A 27,200-nucleotide genomic window follows, 5' to 3' on the forward strand; every position below is an offset into this window, starting at 1 on the left:
GCCATAAAACATCTGTGCACTTCTGCTCAGAGAAGCCTGTCACAACAAAGCATAGGGAAAATGTTGGGGTTCCTCAGATTGTGAGCCACCAAAGACCAATCTTCCGCTTTCTACCTGCACACGCCATTCATTACAATTGGTCAGAATGGAAATCAGCATCTCTAAACAAGGCAGCATAAGAGTACATCAGAGCACAGCAAAGTAATTATGAGTTTATGACATCATCTTAATACTACAAAGGAGAGAAAGAGACACCCTGGAGAAACCCTCGATTTCCCTTTTGGGAAAGTATTAATGGAGCCTTACAATCTGTTTTCTTTTGTTTGGATGTTACAACCAATAATGCCGTTTTATGTCGATAAATAAAGACTAAAGTTAAATAAATCCAACAGGCTCCCGAGCCTGTACTTCCCTGTCTTGATTCACATTCCTGGCTTGAGATTTATGACTAGTTCACAGAGAATAAGTTGAAGCTGCAAGTTTCCAAGGCTGAAATTATTCAAAATGGTGATTATTTTGGGAAATGATTATGCATGCACACCTGATCAGGGTGTCACCTGTGCCACTGAGATGAGCATGATGAAACATGGCAATTTCCTGCATCCACTTTGCTGCTGCACACACACACACACACACAGAGGAAAATTACGGTAGTGGAGCCAAAGTTAGGTGGAATTTTTTACACTGTTTATATCCTCTATTGATCTTTTGTCTTCCATGCTTTGCTAAGATTTTGGGAGATGTTTCAATAATCCATGTATATATGTGTAGCCAATAAGAAGAAGAAGACTGCAGATTTATGCCCCTTATGCAATCATAATTCAGCTCTCGGTTCTCTTGGGATTGGCAGCTCAAGAGATACCCTGTTTGAGGTACCCTTCTTAGTATGACTGGGCCTATCTATTACCGATAGCCAGCGTGGCACCCCAAGCAGGCTGCCTGCCCACTGCCCCTGCTGCCACCGCAGCTGCTACCCACCCTTTGCGGCGCTGCAAAGCAGTGCCACGCTTTGTCACACACCCCCATCGGAGCGCTCCACGCCTGGGCTTACCACCTTCAGTGTGGCTGGTGGCACGGCATCTACTCCTTCCAGGAGCCCGTGGAAGGAGGCTTCTCCCCCCTTCTTCCAGGAACTAGAAGTGAGGGGGAGCAAAGTATCCTCCTACAGGCTATTCAAAGGAGTCGATGCTGCGCCAGCCACATCGAAGGTGGTAAACCCAGGCGCGGAGTGTTCTGAGGAGGGGGGGCAACGGAGCACAGCACTGCCTTGCAGTGCCACGAAGGGCAGGGGGCAGGCTGGCTCTGATGCTCTGATAGCAGGTTGGAGGAGACCACATGGCTGAATGTTTTTCTGGTTTTATGGCTGAGCAGGAACTTGAACCTAGCTCTCTTCAGTAAAAATGTGATGCTCTATGACAGGTGTCTCCAACGGGTAGCTTGAGAGCTACAGATAGCTGCAGAGTAGCTCATGCATCCCATAGGAGACCCAGGAAAGTGTAGTGGAATGATCTTCTGTAGACCTTTTTCTAAAAAATAGTCTTACAATGTGCCTGTGAGATGTTTATGTTTTGACTTGACCAATGCACAAGGGGAGGGGAAATGATGGGATAACTGAATGAGAAGCCACCCGAATGTGGACAATCATGTTATTGTAACAGAGCAGTTTGGGTTGAAAATATTCAACTAGTAGGTGTTTGATGTGGGAACTTACACTATACCTACAAAATACAGGAAAGGTTTTGATCCAAAAAAGTAAACAAATAATTGGCACAGCACAGGTTTTAGAGTAATGTGAAAAACCACAGTGGAGTAGTAATTAGCTTCTGTCTTCCTATTTACAGCACTGCTGTATGAAGTTTGCTTTATGGAATTGTTGCAACTCAATCCCGACCATCCTGTTTTCAATGTGCAAACCCTCTCCATGGGTTAAGACCTAGGGAGCCATATGCCACATGAATGAGACAGGCAATTTTTTTTAAAGAAAGAAAAGGGGGAGAGGAATCATTTCTAGTAAGTTCTGACTCTGATTAAAAAACAATCTTTATGAAATAGAAGCTAATAAAATTGCTTTCCTAATTACCCTGAGCTAGTTCATTTCCCAGCAAATATAATAAAACAGAGTTACTTGGCTCCGATTCACAAAATCTGAAACCAAGCTCATTATTAAGGCATTTAGGGATGGAAAAAAAAGAGAGCAGAAAATGCATGTGTGTGCATAAGTTGCCGTCCCACAAAGCAGAATGCAAGAAAACCTTTTGAAGTTAGACCTTTGAAGTTTGGAGTTATTGCACTGGTCTTTAAGGGGGGAAGCAGGTAGACTGGGCATTTTTTAAAGGAGAAAAGGGGATCTTTCTCATTTATGCACACAGAACAGGACACCTATTATGCTATAATATTCTGGGGACATTTGGGTTTTAATGGCAGTAAGGCTTAATTTGAGAGAAAAAAAAATAGAACTCCTACCTAGGGGTTCCTAATCTTTGGGACTGTTACAAAGCTGTGATACATGTACATAATACAGTAGACCATCCAGTCTCCCAAGGCTATCATTGCAATGCCTTGTACCACTCCAAAGTCTCTTTCATGTGAGCAACCTGGGATTCTGGTTATTATAAATGCATGAAGTTGCTTTGGTTTGGGGGGTTTCTGCAAATGTTTTATTTATTTTTGTTAATGCTTTGGTTTCTTGTGTGCGCTCTTTCGTTATTTTCTGTTTTGCAGGATTTAAAGATGATGAGCCAAATGGGTTACCAAATGGGATGGTACAGAAGGATTGCCCAAAACAGAAAGGGACTCACTCAATTCAATTTTTTTTCCAGCTCCAAGAGAGATTCAGAGCCAGGTGTGCAAATATCTGCATTTTCCAGATTTCCATCAACTTTGTAAGCAAAGTTTTTCTTCTGACAATACTGGTTAAGGCTGGCTGTACCAGCAACTGGGGGAGGGAGTGTCTCAGGATTGCCTCTATCAAGAGGTTGAATGAGTAGTGACCTTAGATAGCAAGGCTGATGCACAAAAATGTTATTTCATTTATTACTGTATTATTCCACATACAGGAGCATCATCTGGATCTCCATTTCAGAAAACAAAACAAGAGCACCAGTGACAAATATTTAGTAATATCCACTTATGATCTATTATTACCAAACAGTATAAAGTATTAAATGGTGACAAAGCAGTCCTCATGCATGCAACAAATATCTGGATTATATTGGAACAAATATATGAACGCAATACAGTACAAGGCCTATTCGAATGTTTGATTTTGGCACACCAGTCACAGTTAATGGGAGTGTGTACTACCCACAATATTTCTGACATTCACAATTGCTATGTTGTGTGAATAGAGCAATGCACATATATTTTTATATCCTTAAAGGTTTTGGTACACATAGATACCCCCCCCCCCAAAAAAAATCCGGAATTCTGTTTGCGTGTACGAAAGCTTCAAAATATGTGTGTCATCCAAAGGTGACACAAAATGGAGATTGTACATATCATGAGGATAACAGATACCATATGCTCACATTATATATGGTTGATCAGCCAAGTTTAGCATCTGAAAAGGGCTTCCTTTTTGATGTTCCAGTGTTCTGCATGAAAGGAATTTTATATCTAGGGGGATATTCAAATATTTATTCATTCAGTTATTTATCTGTTTTATTTAAAACATTTTTATGCTGTCTATCCACCCAATCAGGGTCCAAAGGTGGCCAACATTTTAAAAAGTTAAAACATTTGAGCAATTAAAAATACATTTAAAATTATAAAATAATTCATCTAAAAACACATAAACACCAGAAGGAAGGCCAGGAACCATTACTGGGGTACTATAGAGGGAGATAGACAAATAGGGATGCCAGCCTCCAGTTGGGACCTGAAGATCCCCCAGAATTATAGTTAATCTCCAGAGTACAGGGATCAGTTTCTCTGGAGAAAATGGATGCTTTGGAGGGTGGACTCTGTGGCATTGTACCCCACTGAATCCCTGACCTCTCCAAGCTCCATCTCAAAAATCTCCAGCGGTTTCCAAACCTGAAGTTGGCAACCCTTCCCTCCCACCTCCAATGGCCAGCGGAGACCCGACAACCCTACAGATGAACCTCTCTGAGGAGGGAGTTCCAAAGTTTTGGAATCACAAAATATGTGATTACCAACCTAAGTGATATGTAATATATAATTTTTCAAAACTAATAGTGTGATAAAATAAAAATGCAAGTAACCTCCCACAATATTTCCAATTAATTTGCATTCTGTTTAATCTTTAATCTTCCAAATCTCTTTATGATAATGTTTAGCCCTAATGGAGTAAGAAGAACTTGGGTTCTGAAACCAATTTAGAGAGACAGCTGAGTTCATCTCAGTTAGCATTCCAGACAGCTGCAAATTCTCTCTGCAGCCTGACAATAAACAGTCCTCCAATCACTAGTGTTCTGTAATCTGTTTGTAACTCTAATCCACATGTTCATTTTTTTAAAAAGCCCTTAGAGGCCTCAGGGACTCGTCACTTGAGAATGTAGATGAGGGCTCACCTCAAACATACCAAACGATCCATTGTATACAGCCAGGCTCTATGCTACAGCCGCATTTGCTCCAGTTCTGCTGACAGAGATTCTCACCTGAGAGATCTACAACAAACCTTCTTGGAACTAAAGTACCCACCTGATGAAGTCAGGACAAAGATTAACAAAGCCAGAATGATACCCAGAGAAAGCCTGTTACAAGACAGACCCAAAAGAGAAAATAACAGAATACCACTAGTGGTCACACACAACTCTCAACTTAAAACAGTTCAACGTATCATCAACAACTTACAACCTCTATTGGACAGTGACAGCTCTCTTTCAAAAGCACTGAGGGGTAAACGTTTTCTTGCACACAGACAGCCCCCCAACCTCAAACAACTCCTCACCAACAACAATACAGCATCTCATCTGAGCATGGACACCGGTATCAGAGCTTGCAATAAACCCAAGTGCCAACTTTGCTGCCACATACACCCAAATCACTGGGCCTAACAACATTAACTACACCATCTCAGGCTCATTCACTTGTTCATCTTCTAACATATATGCCATTAAATGCCAACAATGCCCTTCAGGTCTCTACATAGGGCAAACAGGACAAACCCTCCGCCAAAGGATAAATGGACACAAATCTGACATTAGGAATTACAGAACTGAGAAATCTGTGGAAGAACACTTTAACCTTCCAAAGCATTCAATGGACAACCTCAAGGTAGCTGTTTTACTGCAAAGGAACTTCAAGAACAGAATGGAGAAATTGCTGAATTACAAATTATTATGAAACTTGGAACAAACACCTCCCCAGGGCTGAACAAGGATATTAGTTTTTTATCTCATTACATATGCTAAACCCACTCTCACTAAGTTATACATCCACAGTATTCCAATGTATATCTCTTTTAGAATAGTGTATCAGAATAATGTTTTATATTGACATACTCAAATAAGGGATATTGGCTATTTATCTCATTATATATACTTAACCCATTTTCATTTTATGTATTCTTGTATGTTTTCTAATGGCAGACTAGAATGATGTTTATAATGTATAGATTGATGTTGATAAGTAAATTAGATGGACAACTAGGAAATACACATCCTTTTGTGATTCACCTAGATTTACAGAAGCACCAATTGGCAGAGGCCTTTGTTACCTTTTATAGCTATCCAGACCAAATGGCCAAGCCACACTGGTTTACCATGTGATCAGTCTGCATACTTAATCAACAAACTGCTTGTATTTCAGCTCACAATACCTGATCCCCTAGTCTGATGAAGTGTGCTTAGAGAGCACACGAAAGCTTACGTTCTGAATAAAACTTGGTTGGTCTTAAAGGTGAAACTTGACTCCTGCTTTGTTCATCATTTTTAAATTCACCTTCCCATTAAAAATTCTTCAGGTGCTTAGAAAGCTAGCACATCAGGGAGAGGGCTAATATAAAATGTTGCTTCCTGGTGTTCTGCATGCAGGGAGATCTATATGCAAAAGGAGCATTCAAATATGTGATTCAGTTCTCAGCCTGTGATCTGTAGTATGGTCCAGGAAGCATTCTGTTATGTGATTTTGCTGAGTGTGCAGTTTAGATCTAACAGGCTGATGTTTTGAGGTTGCAGTTGCAAAACTAGTGACTTATGTAGGAACTGAAGTACCATTCTATATCTAGGAAGTGGAGCAGAAAGTTGGCTGGATGTCCCTGTGCTTTGCAGGAAATCCCTATCTCCTCTATTACTAATAGCTCTTCCTGGCACACATTGTACTGCAGTGGAAATGTCATTTTTGTTCAAAGGAGGAACAGGCATTTGAAAACTGGGTCCAATAGTTCTTGACCTAGAAAACTTCTGTGTGCTATAAAGTGCAGAAAGGTACTATAATAATGTGAATACTATAATAATGTATCATAAACTAGATAAGGCAGGAACTCAGGAGCCCTACTCCCTGCTTGTGAAAGCTCCCTAGCCCAGTCTTGAACTTGGACAACTGGGATTACTGTCCACTGCAAATACCACAGTGCCAGGTCTTAATTAGAGTGCTGGAACCATTATCTGAGTAGGAGATTTCATTGGCTGGAGGTGGAAAGTGTAGTTACGTCACAGTCAATATATGGCAACCCATGGGTTTTTTAAGGCAAGAGGCATTCAAAGGTGGGCAGGGTTGCCAGCTACCCCTTGACGATTGGCAGCAGTGGTGGTGGTGATGGGGGCTTACTGGCAGTGGGGAAGGCCTACTCTGGTGACTCAGCTATGTTCCAGCTACATGGTGATGTCACTGCCAGCCCCCATTGGAAGTGATGCCATCACATTGCCAGCAACATAGCAACAGTCTGGTGTTCGGACAAAAACTCTATAGTAGAAGCACCCGCTGCCAGCAAGTCCCCCTGCCAGCCAGCTGATTGGTGGGAGGAGGGGTGACCTGGGGTGGGGATGGTGGGGGCCTAGCAACCCTAGAGGTGGAATGCCACTGCCTGCTTCTGCAAGGCAACCTCTGGAGTTCCTTGGTAGTCTCCCATTCAAGTACTAACTTGGGCTGACCCTACTTAGCTTCCGAGACCTGGTGGAACCTAACAGAATTGGGCTAGACTGGGCCATCCAGGTAAGGTTTGGGGGGAGTGGATAAAAGCTAGCAGGTTATGGTAGGAAAGGAAGCAATATCAGAAAGCAGGAAAGCCAGATGTTCTGGAAGCTCCTCTTTGTGTTTTATTTGGTAGCAAAGCTACATGACTCCATGAAATCTTGGTTTCTTAAGACCAATGACTCCCTTAATTATATATCTAATCAATCTTTCTTTAGAAGCTAGCCTGGAAATAATAGAGGATGAAAGAAACTAAATATTTTTGTATAATCAAGAGAAGAAGGTTGAAAAGAACCACCTACTGGATTTAGATTCTGCAGTAAAAGGAACAAGAGGTTCAGGGTTGGACCTGGGCGTTAACCTTTAGAAACCATGCAGTTCAGAGTCAGCCAGTGGCAATGCCATAGGTTTACATGTCACCCTTCCTGTGACTCCATTGGCCAATTCCAAACCCAGTGGCACCTTCCAGACAGTGCCACAGAAAATACTTAGCTGAGACCCATACATTAATAGTGTGGAGTGAAGTGATGAGGAAGCCTACACCTGTCATAGTCAGTGCTGGCCAGATCTGAGGTGAGTAGTCCCCGTGGTGTTGCCAGCACAGCTGGGGCTGGGTTTGGTTCTTTCCTGGCCACCAGTGTTCCTCAAAAGAACAGCATCCCTACTGGGAAATGCACCTGTTAGCTTAAAGACCAATCCACTCCTGAAAAGCCTCTGATAAAGTTCCTGGAATTCACTTAGTGCTCCTGAATATCTGATGCTGCAACAGATATGGACAGGAGTTAGTCTTAAGACTTTCCATACTTTCCCGTTCTCTAGGCTTGTTTGTCTTAGTGCACGCCTGCCTGAAGGCAGCAGCTCATAGTGATTGTTCAGTGATCAGTGAAATAGTTAGTGTGAAGAACAGTAATTAATTAATTAATTCAATTTCTATCCCACTCTTCCCGTAAGCGAGCTCGGCAGGTTACAGAGTCACATAAGAATAATGACAAATAACAAAAATGTATCAATAAATTATTAAACGATAAATAATATTCTAAGAGGGACACCAAAGTTATGAAAAGCCACCTACATTTGCCTCTCTCTCTGGCATGTGCCATGGGAATGGAGGAACTATGTGCTGTACAGGTTCATACAACTATATTTCCACAACTGAACTTTTTGCTATATTCAAAATAATCAATCAACCATATAGGTCAATTTTGCCTAATTGGTCACTACGTGGAGCACTGGCAGGAAAGCACCAGTGATCTTTGGACATGTACTGAGGTTCATCTCTATAAAGTTTGCTTTAATGGAACAGCCCAAAAAATACTATTTGCTTCTAGTAATACAATTCTATGTAGTTTACCTCTGATGCAGTTCTGCACTGCAGCCACTAGAGGTGCAAGGAAGGCAAAGCATAGCTTTATCTGCTCACCATGCCTTTCTGTGAAGTTTACTACAAGGAGGAAAATACTTTCATATCCTGCTAAGCCCATCAACCAAGCCAGCCTTGGAGCAAGGCAAGACCAGTTAGCACAGCTCATGTTTGCTACTGTTTTTCCTATGCTGCAGCTTCTTAACAAGGTTGTAGTTTCCAGCAGTCTCAAGTGGAATCTTGGGGTTTAAGTGGAATCTTTGTCCAGTAGCCCATGGTGGCTCTCATCAGCCCTGGCCTGTCCATTTCCACATCTTAAGCCTTTATCCGTTATTGTTCTCCAGGCCCACTAGCAACCATGCACCACAGCCAGTGTCCACAACATCCAGAGAATTGAGGCAAATGTGGCTTCTTCCATAACAGGAGTTCTATACCATCCTGCTCCTGTAACAGCCATCTTCTGGCATCTTTTCTGCCTTGCTTATTCCCTTTCCTTCATTTCTTTTTGCCTTATCTGCCCGCGCATCTGATTTGGTATCCTCTTCAAAAGTGCTTGACAGCCATGTTTGACAGGCCATGATGCCCCAAAAGGGGGCACTGTGAATGTTCCTTACCAGCAGCTTTGATTTTGTGATTTGCTTCATTTTTACTCAACATTGCTGTAATGAAGTTTTTATGGTTTAATTTCCTTCTCTTTCTTTTTTTTTTTGTGGTTCTGCATTTCATAATAATTCTTCTCAAATTAAATCAGACTGCCTCTGAAGGAGCCAGACCCATTTCCTTCAGGATCCCAAATACAACATCATTGTCCCACAGAGACCAACTTTGTTAGCATTGCATTTTTCCCCCTGCCACCTGCCTAATTATTGTTTTATAAATAAGCCTCTTCTGTCAGGGGGTGTACAACAGGAGAGGTACACCTTCCTTATGCCATAGAAACATCACTTTTTTATTTGAGGTTTAATATTATACCACCTTCTGTGGTGACTCTCCATCCATTTTTACAGGGCTAGATTTACCAATAGACAGATGAGCCACAAAATGAATGGCTTACTGTTTCAGATTCTAAAATTTCAGATGGAAAGTAAGGAAGACAAAGAAGGAAGCAAAACCTCTGCAAAATAATACAGTGCATGAGAAGCCCATTAACGGATGGAGTTGTCAAGTCAATTTAGAGTGGTATCAAAACATTCAAACTAAATTGGACAGTCAAATCCTGACAGTCATGCCAGTTTCCAGACCTTTTTTTTTTAAAAAAAATACTACTGCCTCCTGTACCCAAGTGGACTGGTGGGCAGGATTGTGGCATATCTGGACTGCGAAATGTGCACTCAGATGGTCCAGAAGTGATGCAGAGCCAATTATGCTGGAGGCTGTGGAATGGGATATCCAGAGAATAACTCTCAGAAGGGAGCTACAACAGCATGGAGCAAAGAGAGCAGCGAAGACTACACTCCCATCTGAGAGCATTAGTCCATCAAGGTCAATATTGTCTACTCAGACTAGAGGCCTTTCACATCAGCCACTATATGATCCTCTAACTGGAGATGTCAGAGATGGAACCTGGTATCTTTTGCATTCAAAGTAGATGTTGTAACACTGAGTCACAGCATCACCTTTACAACGTATTGGGCAAGGAAGGCATCAGTGAGCTTTGCTGCCTCCCACCAGCCTCCTTCTGGCCAGAGACAAACAGATTTTAAAAGTCTGTGCTGAGCCCCAGTGCCATCACCACAGACCATAAAAACATAAGATCCCTGCTGGAGATCAGATCACTGGTCCATCTTGTCCAGCATCCTGACTCACATGGTACCCAGCCAGTTATTCTGTAGGGCTAACAACAGGGCATAGAGAGGTTTACTGCTTGTAAATGTGGAGGGTTCCTTTAGTCACTCTGGCTATTAGACCTATCCCCGATGGCTAATAGACCTATCCCTCATGAATCTGTCTTATCCCCTTTTAAAGCTGTCTGTGCCTGTGGCCATTGCTACATCTTCAGGCAGTGAATTCCACATTTTAATCACTTGTTGAGTAAAGAAGTATTTCCTTGTGTCTGTCCTGAATTCACTGCCCATCAGTTTCACTGGGAGAGCAAGAGAAAGTTCTGTCTGCTCACACACTCTGCATAATTTTATAAACCTCTATAAAACGGATAGAGTAGACCCAACAGCCAGTAGGTGATTTCCCACCAGCCTGGTACTTAGACACTGAGGGCACTGAAACAAATAACGAGACACTAGGAATAATATTTACTTTAGAAAGTAGGGCAAATTATGAAGAAGGAAGGACCTCTAGAGTAGGCTGAAACCCAAAATGATGACAGTCCCCAAGCAAGAGACAGTTCCCACTTATACGGCAGACTGTAGCCCATCTCTTATTTCCATCTATCTGTCTGTCTCTATCTCTCTGTCTCACAGACACATGTATGTTTGATTACTCTATCGTGGATAAAACTGAAATTATAAATGTTATATAGTGAGTTCAGAATGAGAACTTCAATTAGTAAACTCACAAGGTTCTACAAACCTAAATCTAAATCTTCTTACTTATTGTTATCAACTTCCAAGGATCGAATTTCTGCTGACAATTAAAAAACAACCCAACAAAACCAGGAATGAGAAATTTGAGATACGGGTGAAACAAGACACTGGGGAATGGTCAATGTGTACTTCTAATATTGTTGCTATTTGTTTTGCTAACTTGTGCTCAGCAAGGTATGAAGAGAAAGCTTAATCTGAGTGTAGCAACAGTCCACAGTCTTGTAATTATTCATTGTAGAGTTACCTATGCGTAATTATCTTATTGAATGAGAACTGAGCAGGCCCTGAAAGTGTGCAGGGTACATTATTTATCTTGAAATCAATTCCTGCCTGCCCACCCCATAGGGAAACCACAAATATCCATGATTTTTGTTTTGAGAGGAAATAATTCAGCTTTGCAGCGTGGACAAGTGCCCCAAATAAAGCAACAGGTTTCCAAATACTTATCATTTACTTTAGTTACATATTTAAAGCATCTATGCCCCCCCCTTCACTCCTCAGACTTTAGACAACTAACAATGCATCAGGTTGCACAGGCACCAAACCTAACAGACCAATTAACAAAATATGTCCAAATTAAAAACAGAATTAAAATAATGCGCAAATTACAGATAGTGCTTAATTTAAAACATGGAGAGGCTTTTAAAAAAACAGTTAAAATTATAAAGAATGCAGGTCCGTCACACTCCTTTCCCATGCAGGGCAGGGGACTCCCTGCCTCCCAGCTCCTGTTGCCCACCACAGCTCCAAGCAACAGTTGTGGCAGGGAGTTTAAAAAATTCACTGCTACGGGCGGTGGGGGGGGGGGGGTTAACCAAGGGAATTGGTCAGGATTTTTTTTTTTTATGAGGGGAGCTTTTTAAAAATTCAAGGGTGCTCAGTTTTTTGTTTTTTTTTTTTTAAAACAAACTCCCCCGACCTTAAAAGGTGGAGTCAAATAGGCTGGTTTTTCCTGCTTTTTGCATTCACTTAAAAACAAAATTTTCAAAAATGAAACAAAAAGCCCCATTGATTAGGTTAATCAAAATAACAAGAATAGTAACAAATGAATGAAAATACTGCATTCATTCTATTCATTTTCCTAGTACCTGGCAAGCTGGGAATGAGCCGGGAGAGAGAGCAAGAGATCTGAAACTCACACCACTGTGTCATAGCCTGTACTGGCTCATCCTAGGAAGAATGAATGAATGAATGAAGACAACCAAACAGCAGTGCCTCGTTGTGCATGGTGCTGTGCAATTAGATCTATTGCACAGTATAGGAGTCCATGAATTTGCTCTGAAGAGCAGCAGTTAAGTCTATTGCACAATATGAAGCCTGAGGGGACCTTGTGAGTTTCAGAGCAGAGCGGGGATTTGCACCTGAGTCTCCCAGACTATCGTCCAATTTTCTGACCAGTATACAACACTCACGCTCAAGCTACTGTGCAGAATATGGAAAAATCTGAAATAGCCTGCTCTGTTGAGCAGCAGCTGACCAGCCAGCATTTTGCAAAGAAAACTAGATGAGCAATAGCAAGCCAAATCAAAAGTGACTGAAAATCAAATATGTGCCTGGATTTTCTGGGGAAATTTGATGCTGAAGCTGGGAAAACAGAATCTCACGTGTAGCGTTTGCACACATACTGTTATGAAATACATGGGTATTGTGGAATACATTATTTGTCCTATAAAGAAGATCATTGATAAGAAATCTGTGATCATGGCAAGAAAAAACAGTAAATGCTACTTAGTAGCAGGACATAACTAGCCCTCCCCCAGTGCATTCTATCACCTCCTTTATGGAGCTCAGTAAAGTATCCAGGGAGCTCCTACCCATTTCCCCTTCACAAAGCCCCTTTGAGATACATGAGACTGTGAGGCAATGACTACTCAAGACCATCAAGTAAAGATCATGGCTAAACCAGAACTTGAATTTTTCCTTGTGTTCCCAATAAGCTAAGTAAATCCTCCAGAAGGATAGCCACATAAACAGGATTTTAAAAAGCTATCAAGAAGGCAGAATGCCAGCAGGGGGGTGGGGGCTTTCCAGTGTTTTGCAATGAGTGACATATGTATGACTATCTGCCCACAGGACAGAAGTTCTGGGTGTGTGCTCAATGCAAGGAACTCCTGGTACTCAGGGAATGAGTTCGTACCCTTGAGGCCAAGGTGACTGACCTGGAGAAGCAGAGACAGTCAGTTAGGCACTCGGAGAAGACTCTCGGGAACATATTATATGAGCCCCACTCTGAACATGGCAGCCCTGTTGCTGCCAGGGAGCATGAGGGTCAAGAGGGAACAGGGCACCATGCTGAGGATAAGGGGAATGTGCCCTCAGAACGGACCTCTTCTTCAGTTGGTGAGTGGGTATCCTTTCGCACCAAGGAACCATCCCTGGGCAGGGAGAGAGGGGGGGTCTTGGTAGTTAGTGATTTGATCCTTAGGCAGGTAGATAGCTGGGTGGCAAAACTGCGTACTGACCGTATGGTGACTTGCCTGCCTGGTGCGAAGGTAGCGGACATTACGCGTGTAGTAGATAGACTGATAGACAGTGCTGGAGAAGAGCCAGTGGTCGTGGTGCATGTTGGCACCAACAATGTGGGGAGATGCAGTCGTGAGGTCATGCAGTCATGAGGTTTAGGCAGCTAGGCAGGAGACTTAAGGCCAGGACCTCCAAGGTAGCCTTCTCAGAAGTACCACCTGTTCCACGTGCAGGGCTGGAGAGACAGGCACAAATTAGAAGTCTCAATGTGTGGATGAGACGATGGTGTAGGGAGGAATGGTTTAAGTTTCTTAGGCACTGGGATGCTTTTTGAAACAAAAGAGATGGTCTCCGCTTGTCCCCAGATGGAACCAAGCTGCTGGTGCTTAAAATCAAAAAGGTGGCAGAGCAGTTTTTAAACTAAATCTTGGAGGAAAGCCAACAGGAGATGAAATGTCTCTGGTTCGGGAGGACTCATCTCAAAGAGATGAAGGGCTAGCTGTTACTTTTCTACAGGGTAATGGATCAAACTTGTCCACTGAGATGTTGACAAACAGTATGGAGTGTCTGCCAAAGTCTCGAGGCAGAACGAGGAAGGTTGCGGGCCTAACTTGCCTGGGAAATTATAGATGTTTGTATACAAATGCTAGATGTGTTCGAAGTAAAATTGGTGAGTTGGAATGCTTAATGTTGGGGGAAAACACCGACATTGTGGGAATTTCAGAAACTTGGTGGAATGAGGAGAATCAGTGGGACATGGTGATTCCTGGATATAAGTTATATCGGAAGGATAGGGAGGGAAGGGTTGGAGGTGGGGTGGCTCTGTATGTCAGAGAGGGTATACAGTCCAGTAAGACTGAGGTCAAACAATTAGATTCCCTTCTAGAAACACTTTGGGTCGAAATAGAGGGCCCAAAAGGAAATTTAACTATGGGAGTTTGTTATCGCCCACCAAATCAAAAGATAGAGGATGATTATAATATGATGGAAGGAATAAAGATAGCAGCTAAACGTAAAAACTGTGTTGCAATAGGTGATTTTAACTATCCGCAGATTGATTAGGTCAATATGTGTTCAGGTCGAGAGAAAGAGATTGAGTTTCTAGATGCTCTCAATGGCTGTGCTATGAAGCAGATAATCACAGAGCCTACCAGGGGTGGGGCAATCCTGGATTTGGTCCTAAGTAATGCCCAAGACTTGGTGAGAGATGTAAAAGTGATCGCGCCGCTTGGGAGCAGTGACCATAACGTTATTGATTTCACCATTTGTATAAATAGGGAGTTGCCCCAAAAGACCAGCACAACCACGTTTAACTTTAAAAGGGGTAAATTCTCTGAGATGAGGAGGTATGTGAAGTGGAAACTGAAAGGAAAGGTAAATACAATCAAAACGCTTGGGAAAGCTTAGAGGCTATTTACAATCCTAGAAGCTCAGATAAAATATACACCACAAGTTAGGAAAGGCATAAACAGGTATAAGAAAAGGCTTGCATGGTTAACAAACAAAGTAATGGAAGCTGTAAAAGGTAAGAAGGACACCTTTAAGCAGTGGAAAGCTAGTCCAAGTGAGATTAATAAAAGGGAACACAAGCTGTGGCAAATCAAAGACTGTCATCAGGCAGGCAAAAAGGGACTATGAGGAGCATAAAGATCAACAATAAACATTTCTTCAAATATATTAGAAGCAGGAAACCAGCCAGGGAGGCAGTGGGACCCTTGGATGACCAAGGGGCAAAAGGATTACTGAAGGAGGATAGGGAAATGGCTGAGAAGCGGAATACATTTTTGCCTCAGTCTTCACTATGGAAGATGAGAAGTGTTTGCCCACTCTGTCATGCCTGCCCCTGACCCAGCCCCTGCTAGCTCAGAGCAGGCACCTTTAACAGCCCTGGACGTAAGTCCCGAAGAAGCAAGCCGGCAGCAGGAGCCACCTGGAACTGATCAGGCCACGCCGGGCCCCAGCTCATCCCCTCCGGAATCACCGCCACCTGTTAGCCGGCTCCGTGAAAGGAGACGACAGGAGATGCGAAGCAGAAGAAGTGAGGCACGCATGCGGGGGAGAAGAGATCTAAGCCTGGCATACTAATGAGTTAACAAGCCAGCACAGTATATCTGTAATCTTGGCCCTAGGGCAAACTGTGCTGGCAACGAACGATCCTACTGGGACGTGACCACGCTGTGCACCCTCTTGCTTGCTGAGAGAACCCGTGTACTCCTGACCCGGCTTGAACCTTGGACTCGCAACTCTGGACTTCGACTTTGCCTTGTGGACTGGCTTAGGTATTTTGGACCGTGTTTGGCTTTGTTTTCTCTGGCTTTCGACTCCCTGCATTCCTGTGACTACGCTTTCTGTTTCATCCTTCGGCCGGACTGATTTATGGTGTGACTAATTGGACTGTTTACGATAACCCCTGTGCTACTCCTCAGCCGGCTGCAAGAGTTCTGGCCAGCTGCCGGCAGCCGTCGTTCCTTGCTTGAGACTTGAGCCGTGACAGCTTGCCAGCACCCATAACTCACCAGGCTCCCCCATGACCGACCAAGCGACAGGAGGCGTGGACCCCCTGCCGGGGCTCCTAGACCAGGTGCAGCAACTGACGCAGGCTGTAATCACACTGCAACAACAAACAGCTTCCAATGCTTCTGCCCTGGCTATCGCAGCAGCTCCTCGCTCCCGCTGCCCGGTGAGTGTCCCTGACAAGTTTGGAGGGAGTCTGGAAGAATTCCCTGCCTTCCTCGCTCAATGTGAACTGTATATTGAGATAAGGCAAAGCGACTTCCCTACAGACAAGACCAAGGTCTGTTTTATTTTGAGCCTGCTTAAAGGGCAAGCAGCCAAATGGGCCACCCCCCTGCTGTTGGAACCATCGCCGCTGCTAGCAGATTACCCCCGTTTCAAGGCACATTTCATGGCTGCCTATGCCAACCCAGTGCGAGCTGAGACGGCCAACCGTAAGATACGGACTTTGCAACAAGGCTGCCCTACGGGAGTACTTGGCGAAGAACTTGGCCCGAGGGTTCATACGACCCTCCACCTCGCCCTTGTCCTCGCCCGTCCTGTTCGTGAAAAAGAAAACCGGGGACTTACGGCTCTGCAATGACTACCGGGCACTCAATAAAATCACCATCCGGAACCGTTACCCGCTTCCACTGATTCCGGAGCTCCTCGACCGCGTAAAAGGGGCTACTATTTACACCAAGCTCGACCTTCAAGGGGCCTACAACTTAGTTCGTATTAAGGCCGGAGACGAATGGAAGACCGCTTTTGGTACCAGGTATGGCCAGTACGAGCACCTGGTCATGCCCTTTGGGCTCACAAACGCCCCTGCCGTGTTCCAACGATTCATGAATGACGTGTTCCGCGACCTGTTGGACCGGTTCCTGATTATTTACCTGGATGACATTTTGGTCTACTCCACCTCCGTGCAGGAACACGTCCAACACGTACGACAGGTGCTACAGCGGCTCAGAGCTCACCGCCTTTATGCCAAGCTGGAGAAATGCGCCTTCCATCTCCCGTCGGTCGAGTTCTTGGGACACATCATCTCTCCCCAAGGGACTCAGATGGATCCAAAGAAGGTCGACGCCATCCTTCAGTGGCAGGCCTCTCAGAATCGGAAGGACGTCCAACGCCTCCTGGGCTTCGCCAACTACTACCGACAGTTCATCGCTGGCTACGCCAACCTAACCAAGCCCTTGACCCGGCTCCTCCGTCCCAAGGAACCCTTCCAATGGACCCTGGAAGCTGACCAGGCCTTCCGCGATCTCAAGCGCCGCTTCTCCTCCAGTCCCCTCTTGCGATACCCTGACGCCCGCTTGCCCTTCATGGTGGAAGCAGACGCCTCCAATGTGGCCATTGGGGCCGTGCTCTCCCAGCGGGACGACCCCAGCCAGCCCTGGCATCCCTGCGCTTACTACTCCCGGCAGCTCTCCGCCGCCGAACGCAACTATACCATATGGGAGCGCGAACTCTTGGCCATCAAGGTGGCTTTCGAGGTCTGGCAACACCACCTTGAAGGAGCAAGACACCCGGTCCAGGTATTCACGGACCACCGGAACCTGGAGCACCTGCAGACCACCCGCCGGCTGAACCAGCGACAGATCCGGTGGTCCCTGTTCTTTTCCCGTTTCAACTTCACCATCTCCTACATCCCGCACACCCAAAACCAGAAAGCCGACGCTCTGTCCCGCCGGCCAGACTATGGCACCCCTAGTGCTACAGAAGCCCCCAAGGCTAGCATCCTGCCACCTACGGTCTTTGCCGCCACCCTGACTGTACCAGCCTTAGTGGCAGAGATACGGGCCAGTCAGGCCACCGACCCCTGGGCCCAAAAACACCTGCAGGAACCCCAGCAAGACCCTGCCGGAGAACTGACCACCCGGGATGGGCTGCTCTACCATCGGGAGCAGTTGTACATCCCTCCGGGGCCCCTCCGATCCCGCATCCTCCGCCTCACCCACGACGCACCCCCGGCCGGCCACTTCGGGCAACACAAAACAGCCCATCTGCTGACCAGAGACTTTTGGTGGCCTCGCGTCCGAGCGGACGTTAGTCGGTACGTGGCTTCGTGTGAGGTCTGCCGCCGAGCTAAAAACATACCTGCCAAACCCTCCGGTCTCCTGCAGCCCCTTCCTACTCCCTCCGGTCCCTGGGACGTTGTGTCCATGGACTTCATTGTAGACCTACCCCGATGCCAAGGACACACGTGCATCTTCGTCGTGGTGGACCTGTTCACCAAGATGGCCCATTTTGTCCCCTGCGCCAAGGTGCTGTCAGGGCGGGAAACCGCCCAGCTCTACCTGAACCATGTTTTCCGCCTGCACGGGCTACCCAAGCAGATTGTCTCGGATCGGGGCCCGCAATTTACCTCCCGCTTTTGGCAAGCTTTCCAGCAAGGTTTGGGGACAGAGCTTCATTTGTCTTCCACCTACCATCCCCAGACCGACGGCCAGACGGAGCGCACCAACGCCACCCTGGAGCAGTACTTACGCTGCTACACCAGTTACCAACAAGACAACTGGGCCTCTCTGCTACCACTGGCGGAGTTCGCTTACAACAATGCCGTACACAGCTCCATGCAGACCACACCGTTTGCGGCCAACTACGGACAGCACCCCCGATTCTTCCCACCGCTCGGCCCCTCCGCCGGTGTTCCCGCAGCAGACAACCGGATCGAGGAACTTCACGCGCTCCATGACCTCCTGCGCGCGCAGCTCCAACGCGCCAAAGACGCGTATAAACTGGCCGCAGATCAGCACCGCCAGGAAGGGGCCGCCCTCAAGGTCGGGGATTCCGTCTGGCTCTCTAGCCGGTATCTCCGGACCCCTGGCCGGTCCTCCAAGTTAACCGCTCGCTTCATCGGCCCCTTTCCAATCGAGGCGCAAATCAACCCGGTGGCGTTCCGCCTGCGCCTTCCCGCCCACCTCCGGATACACCCGGTTTTCCATCGCTCCCTCCTCCAACCTGCGGCTGCACCGGACCCCAACCGGGACGTTCCACCACCACCTCTGCCACCGGTTTTGGTGGATGATGAGGAGGAGTACGAGGTCCATCAAATCCTGGACTCCCGGCTGCACCGAGGCCAGCTCCAGTACCTCGTGGACTGGGAGGGCTACCCCCCCCCCCCGAAGATCGTTCCTGGGAACCAGCTACCCACCTGCATGCCCCTGACCTGCTCCAGCAATTCCATGAGGCCTACCCTGATAAGCCAGGCGGCTTGGATGAGGGGGGGCCTGAGGGGGGGGGATAGTGTCATGCCTGCCCCTGACCCAGCCCCTGCTAGCTCAGAGCAGGCACCTTTAACAGCCCTGGACGTAAGTCCCAAAGAAGCAAGCCGGCAGCAGGAGCCACCTGGAACTGATCAGGCCACGCCGGGCCCCAGCTCATCCCCTCCGGAATCACCGCCACCTGTTAGCCGGCTCCGTGAAAGGAGACGACAGGAGATGCGAAGCAGAAGAAGTGAGGCACGCATGCGGGGGAGAAGAGATCTAAGCCCGGCATACTAATGAGTTAACAAGCCAGCACAGTATATCTGTAATCTTGGCCCTAGGGCAAACTGTGCTGGCAACGAACGATCCTACTGGGACGTGACCACGCTGTGCACCCTCTTGCTTGCTGATAGAACCCGTGTACTCCTGACCCGGCTTGAACCTTGGACTTGCAACTCTGGACTTCGACTTTGCTTTGTGGACTGGCTTAGGTATTTTGGACTGTGTTTGGCTTTGCTTTCTCTGGCTACCGACCCTCTGCATTCCTACGACTACGCTCTCTGTTTCCTCCTTCGGCCGGACTGATTTACGGTGTCGACTAATTGGACTGTTTACGATCACCCCTGTGCTAACCCCCCCCCCCCCAGCCGGCTGCGAGAGTCCTGGCCAGCTGCCAGGACGTTGGCAGCCGTCGTTCCTTATCTGAAGACTCGAGCCGTGACACACTCCAGAACCACTAATTTTGGAAGGGGTGTTGAAAAACCTGAGTCAAATTGAGGTGACAAGAGAGGAGGTCCTACAACTGATTGACGAATTAAAAATGAATAAGTCACCAGGTCTGCATGGCATACCTTCAAGAGTTCTGAAAGAACTCAAAGTTGAACTTGTGGATCTCCTGACAAAAATATGTAATCTTTCACTGAAATCTGCCTCCGTTCCTGAGGACTGGAAGGTAGCAAATGTCACCCCCATCTTTAAAAAGGGTTCCAGAGGAAATTCAGGAAATTACAGGTCAGTCAGTCTGACTTCAATACCAGGAAAGTTGGTAGAAAGCATTATCAAGGACAGAATGAGTAGGCACATTGATGAACACAAGTTATCGCGGAATACTCAACATGGGTTCTGTAAGGGAAGATCTTGCCTCACTAACCAGTTCTTTGAGGGGGTGAACAAACATGTGGACAAAGGGGTCACAATAGATGTTGTTTACCTTGACTTCCAGAAAGCTTTTGATAAAGTTCCTCATTAAAGGCTCCTTAGTAACTCAAGAGTCATGGAGTAAAAGGACAGGTCCTCTTGTGGATCAAAAACTGGCTAATTAAGTGAGTATAACTTAAAAACTGGCTAATTAATTGAGTATAAGTGAGAGTGAGTATAAATGGGCAGTCTTCACAGTGGAGGACAGTGAGCAGTGGGGTGCCGCAGGGCTCAGTACTGGGTCCCATGCTCTTTAATTTGTTCATTAATGATTTGGAGTTGGGAGTAAGCAGTGAAGTGGTCAATTTGCAGATGATACTAAATTGTTCAGGGTGGTGAGAACCAGAGAGGATTGTGAGGCACTCCAAAGGGATCTGTTGACGCTGGGTGAGTGGGCATCAACGTGGCAGATGAGGTTCAACGTGACCAAGTGCAAAGTAATGCACATTGGAGCCAAGAATCCCAGCTACAAATACAAGTTGATGGGTTGTGGACTGGCAGAGAGTGACCAAGAGAGAGATCTTGGGGTCATGGAAGTACTTCTTCACCCAAAGGGTGATTAACATGTGGAATTCACTGCCACAGGAGGTGGTGGCGGCTACAAGCATAGCCAGCTTCAAGAGGGGGTTAGATAAAATATGAAGCAGAGGTCCATCAGTGGCTATTAGCCACAAAGTGTATATACATACATATATATATATATATATATATATATATATATACACACATATATTGGATTTTGGATTTGGATTTGGATTTGGATTTACATACATACACACACACACACACACACATATATATATACACATACATATATACATATACATATATACATATACATATACATATATATATATATATATATATATATATATATACACACATATATATATACATACATATATATATACATACATATATACATACATACATATATATACACATTTTGGCCATTGTGTGACACAGAGTGTTGGACTGGATGGGCCATTGGCCTGATCCAACATGGCTTCTCTTATGTTCTTAGATAACTCATATATATGTTCTTAGATACATATATATATATAAATTTTTTGGCCACTGTGTGACACAGAGTGTTGGACTGGATGGGCCATTGGCCTGATCCAACATGGCTTCTCTTATGTTCTTAGATAACTCACTGAAAATGTCAAGATAGTGTGCGATTGCAATAAAAAAGGCCAACGCCACGCTGGAAATTATTGAGGGAATTCAAAACAAATCAGCTAGTATCATAATGCCCCTGTATAAATCCATGGTGCGGTCTCATTTGGAATATTGTGTACAATTCTGGTCACCACACCTCAAAAAGGATATTATAGCATTGGAAAAAGTCCAGAAAAGGGCAACTAGAATGATTAAAGGTTTGGAACACTTTCCCTATGAAGAAAAGTTAAATCGCTTGGGGCTCTTTAGCTTGGAAAAACGTCGACTGCGGGGTGACATGATAGAGATTTGCAAGATTATGCATGGGATGGAGAAAGTAGAGAAAGAAGTACTTTTCTCCCTTTCTCACAATACAAGAACTTGTGGGCATTCAATGAAATAGCTGAGCAGTCAGGTTAAAACGGATAAAAGGAAGTACTTCTTCACCCAAAAGGTGATTAACATGTGGAATTCACTGCCACGGGAGGTGGGGCTACAAGCATAGCCAGCTTTAAGAGGGGATTGGATAAAAATATGGAGCAGTGGTCCATCAGTGGCTATTAGCCACAGTATATATGTGTGTGTGTGTGTGTGTGTATACATACACATACACATATATTGGCCACTGTGTGACACAGAGTGTTGGACTGGATGGGCTATTGGCCTGATCCAACATGGCTTCTCTCATGCTCTTATGTTACCTACTGCCTGGCCCATTTCACTGAAGACACTGGAGTCTGAACCTGGGTCATTATTCAGACAAAGCAGATGCTCAGCCACTAAGTCACAGCCTTACGTATTTCCGCAGCCTCACCCCACTAATCTTAGCATTTACAGAATTCTTAGTTGGCTAAAGAGTTTTAAATTCAATTGCTACGTCTCATGAAAAATTTCATAAGCGGAGGCCATTCCTGAGGGAAATGATCTGATTGAAAGAAACCATACTTTAGAAAGGAGTTTGGGAGAGAGAGGGGTGTTCAAATACTGCAATGTTTTCATAATCTTAGTATAGCATTTCAGAGTATTATTAATTAGTCTGCTAACCCATTAAAAAAAACACCCGGTAATCACTCAAGGTCACAGTTTGACTTATTTGCCATTGACGGATAACTTGCCAAACTCGGCATTCAGCTTCTCAGTACAATAGAAAATACATTGTCGTTCGGGTTAACAAAAGGCTCGCAACAATGGCCCTGCAAATGAACATCGGCTGACTAAAATCCTAACCACATTTTCACTCTCATTAACCACAGTAGGGTATCACACAATTTCGCCTGGCTCCTGCGTCGACCACTGTGCATCATTTTACTACCAGCGGTTTGATGGGTTTTATGGCAGCTGATATATGGAGTGGGAGTTTTGGGAGTCGTAAACAGAAGCCACAGTGTATCACAATGTGGTTTAGGGATATAATGACTGTGTTGTAAAGCAAAGGATGACAATGCCGCACTCAGCTCGAGGTAGCGAACCAATAGACCAAACAGCTCGGCATAATTCAAGCAACAAAAAAAGGATCCTTGGTGTGCGTGTGTGAGAGAGAGAGCGTGTGTGTTTGTATCCGTGTCTCTATGTCTGTGCATGTCTTCCTATATCTTCCATAATTACCTCACATGAATTTGAATAAGAACTGCTAAAACTGAAATAAATCTAGGTCCTGAAGAAAAAAAATTACAGCTTGTCGCTCTTTCTTTCCTGAAAAGAATCCCACAACCACTACACAAATATTCCTCCAGATAGTTTCAGCCACCACCCAGCATCATGTACCGTCCTTGACTGTATGCTTGCTAAATACTATTTTCCATTATTTGTATAATTAATTAAAATAAACTAAGCACTCAGCACTGAATTTTTAAAAGAGAAAGTTATGTCTGAAGACTCACAATTTAATTAAAGATGAGATACAAGAGAGTAGAAAGAGGGAACACGAAATCTTTCATTCCTGTACTTCTGAGTCACAGAATATTTCATTCATGTACTTCTGAGCATGCACAATCACATATGTGAATGGACTCCATAGGAAGACATTGATTTTGAAGTGATGTCAGGAGATGGAGAATTTTTCAATAACTGCTGGTCCATGCACACAAACAAGTCATTGCTGGAGGTTGATATAGGCATCAAGGCATGGACATGCATGTGTAGATTAGTCTGGCTGTTGAAATCAGATTGGTTGTGGGTATGTGAAACAAGATGGGCAAATACACCCCCATGCAGGGTCCCGTGCACGGTATCATGCATCCATAAGGCTCTTCCACCTGAAAGAACTATTCCATCCAGCCTGCCTGGTTTTCCTCCAGTTCATTGGAGTACTAAGTATGCCAGAAGAGCCCAAGTTGCATTACTTTTGTCTCTGCAGAGAGCACTCATTTGGAAACAGATGTTTCCACCCTAGGAAGATGGTTGGCATAGAACCTGCTGATATTTTGTGGACTCTCCCAACAGACCTGCACTTTATGGTTTGGGGAGCAGGGGGGGAAACCAGGTTTTTTTCTGAGAACTTTTTCTGAGAATCCCCCCCCCCCCCCCCCCAGTTTTTCTGATGGAGCAATTGGAAATTATGGGGAGTACTGAAGAAAGTCCTATGAAAGAAAACTCCTCTATGAGTGAAATGCTTTCAAAGACAAGGTGGCCATGCTGCAGACATTGACAGATCTTAAATCCAAGATGCATTTCTACACCTAGAAGGATACTTACACTTCAATGAGAGGAGCATGCAGGGCTCTCATTGCTTTTCAACTGTTGCATGCCTTCTGTTATCCTTTTAACTTGACTTGTTGATCTTGCAGTGAAACTTGTCACCTTTACCTCATACCACTGTGGCACATATATCCACAGACTGGGTAAAAAGTAGCTTTGCCATAACTTGCTGGAGGAAAAAAAGATCAGAAAGAGGTGGGGGCAGAAACTGAACAAAGCCTCAGAGGAAAGCTCTGAAAGTTTAATTGAGAACTGAGGGCTCTCTAACTAGATACCAAAAATGGTGCACCAGTTTGCAGTTTTCTCTCAAGTATTGGTCTATCTGCAATTTTGCTTCTACAACTAAGGCATTTATAACTTTTAAATTCCTTAAATGTGTCAGATATTGCACTTTATATGCCAAATAAGGGAGTAAATGTATTTTTCCTCCATGGCTTCAAAATTTCCTGAAATTTTATGTATCTAGTGATTGGTTTAGCACTGATCTGGATAGCCAAGGATAGCCTGAGCTTGTCAGATCTCAGAAGCTAAGCATTAGTCAGTATTTGGGTGGAAGACCTCCGAGGAATACCAGGGATGTTATGTGGAGGCAGGCAATGACAAAACAACTTTGATCATCTCTTGCCTTGAAAACTCTACTATGGGGTCACCATAAGTTATCTATGATGGCACTTTCTACCACCAAGAATTGGTGCCATCACTTTCCACAGTTGCCATGCTGTTGCAGCAGCTTCTGCCTATTTTCAGAATTCTGAAAATATCCTCAGGTTCAACAAAGTTGGGAGTCCTTGGACTATTTCAGAGGGACACCAGATGGCCCAGACTTACTTCCCTACACTAATGAAAATAGAGCCTTTGTGCTGGAACTCTATGCACACTTTAATTACATGGCATATTACATGGAAACATACCCCCCCCACCCCCGCAAACAAGCAGTTCACCACCACAACCAGACCTTACAAGCTAAAGAAAGGGAAGAAGGAGGAACAAAGACTCATTAGGGCAGATGAAAGAGGGTAAAGTTGCACCTAAGTAGAATTTATGTCAGTCACTCTTACTCATTTAATTTCTCTGAAGGAGAGCTACCCAAAGGTCAAGCCAAAAGCTTCATAGGAAATGTAGGTTTTGAAGATAGATTTGAGAACGCTGTTCTAGACATAAAGAGGAGCAAGGAGCAAGTCGCCTAAGAGAGCTGGGAGCTCTGGAGCAGCTGAAACTGGAAGAGTTGGAAGCAGGAAGGTCATGGGCAGAGATACAATGACAAATCAGGGCAGAAATGCCTTGGAGAGTCCTAAAGTCTTTGAAGCATGGTCAGGGCTGGCCCATGGTTTTTTGGTGCTCTAGGCAAACTATGACTTTTGCACCCTCTCTCTGTTTCATAGATGTTACTGGGAACAAAGGTGTGCTTTTCTGTCAGGCTTGAACACTGGAAACTCAAGCCAGTGACAACATTTTCCCAAGCCTTCCCTTTCCAGAGGAGGATCGGTAAAGGCTGTAGTTGCCCCAACCTGAGCTAGGAATTGACTGTCTCTGAGTGTGCAATGTCCTAAACATGGGGTTGCCAACTTCAACCTGGAAAATTCCTAGATATTTCAGGATGGTGCTTGAGAAGAGTACAGTTTGCAAAGGCAAAGGAACTCAATGTAGATGTGGTGCCACAAAGTCTGTCCCCCACAGCTGCCATTCTCTCCAGGGGAACTGATTTTGTAGTCTGGAGATCAAGCTGTAATTTCAGGATATCTCCATGTCCCACCTGGAAGTTGGCAACTTTACCTAAACCCACTTATCCAGGAGTGGATCCTATTGAACTGAATGGGATTTACTTCTGAGCAGACTTATTCAGGATTGTTTCCACAGACCTGAATGGGTACACATGTAGATCTTCCTGTCATGCCTACTTTGGTCCTCCCTCATCCTGAACTTGTCATTAGTATTCCCTGTTTCAAAAAAGAGCACTTAGGTGACAGAACTTAACTAACCAAAGGCCATAAAGAGAATCAGTGGCTGTGTTAGGCTTGGAACAAAGATCCACCGTGTCCAAAAACAACATTCTAGCTGAACTCTAGATTCTCAAGAGTGTGACCATAAAACTGGAATTAATAAAGGACTAACATGAGGTTATCATGAACAAATCGTGTCACAGCACAAGCTAAAAAGGGGGAACCAATTCTCTTTCTGAGAGACATGCTGAAGTGTCTTGCTGTTTGGCTGATATTAGCAGGAGTTATCTCCATGCGCTCGGAAACATTTGAACAACCCAGCAGCACTTTGCACTCACTGCGTTTTGCATATTCAAAGTACTGTACAAACATTAATTAATTAATCCTCATAACTTCCCTGTGAGGTAGGAGTGTTTATCTCCATTTGACAGATGGAAGAAAACACAGAGAGGTTAAGTAAAATGGGGGGGGGGGATGAAGTTGGAGGTGTGCTCGTTAATTTGGAATTGCACTTTGTGCAGTTAGTAAAATAAGAGGGAGAGCAACTTAAGTTTCACTGCTCTTTTTAAAAAGGAAAAAGAGCTCAGAAGGGAACATTAGTTCAATGGCAGAAGAATATGTGATGGAAAAATCTTCTGGAGCTGAGACAGATTGATTTGGTGAGACAGGTCGGTTTAGTTTCTTTCCCCCTCTTTTTGGCTGAGACAAACCAACACATAGAGGTGCAGATATAATTTTGGGACCTGTGTGAGACATATTGCTACTTTGCAGTCCTCCTCACCTTTATGTACATACAAAGTAGGGTAGGCAACTCCAGTTTGGAAATTTCCTGGAGATTCTAGGGTCAAAGCCTCAGGAGAGTGGAGTTTGTGGAGGGGAAGGACCTAGTGGGGTATAATGCCATAGACTCTAACCTCCAAGGTAGCCATTTTCTCCAGGAGAACTGATTTCTGTGGTATGGAGATGAGCTGCAATTCCAGGAGATTCCCAGGCCCCATGTAGAGACTGGCATCTCCAACAAAACTCAATCTTCCTTTCCTTT

The sequence above is a fragment of the Heteronotia binoei genome, chromosome 1, assembly GCF_032191835.1.
Source record: "Heteronotia binoei isolate CCM8104 ecotype False Entrance Well chromosome 1, APGP_CSIRO_Hbin_v1, whole genome shotgun sequence".
In the NCBI taxonomy this organism is placed as follows: Eukaryota; Metazoa; Chordata; class Lepidosauria; order Squamata; family Gekkonidae; genus Heteronotia; species Heteronotia binoei.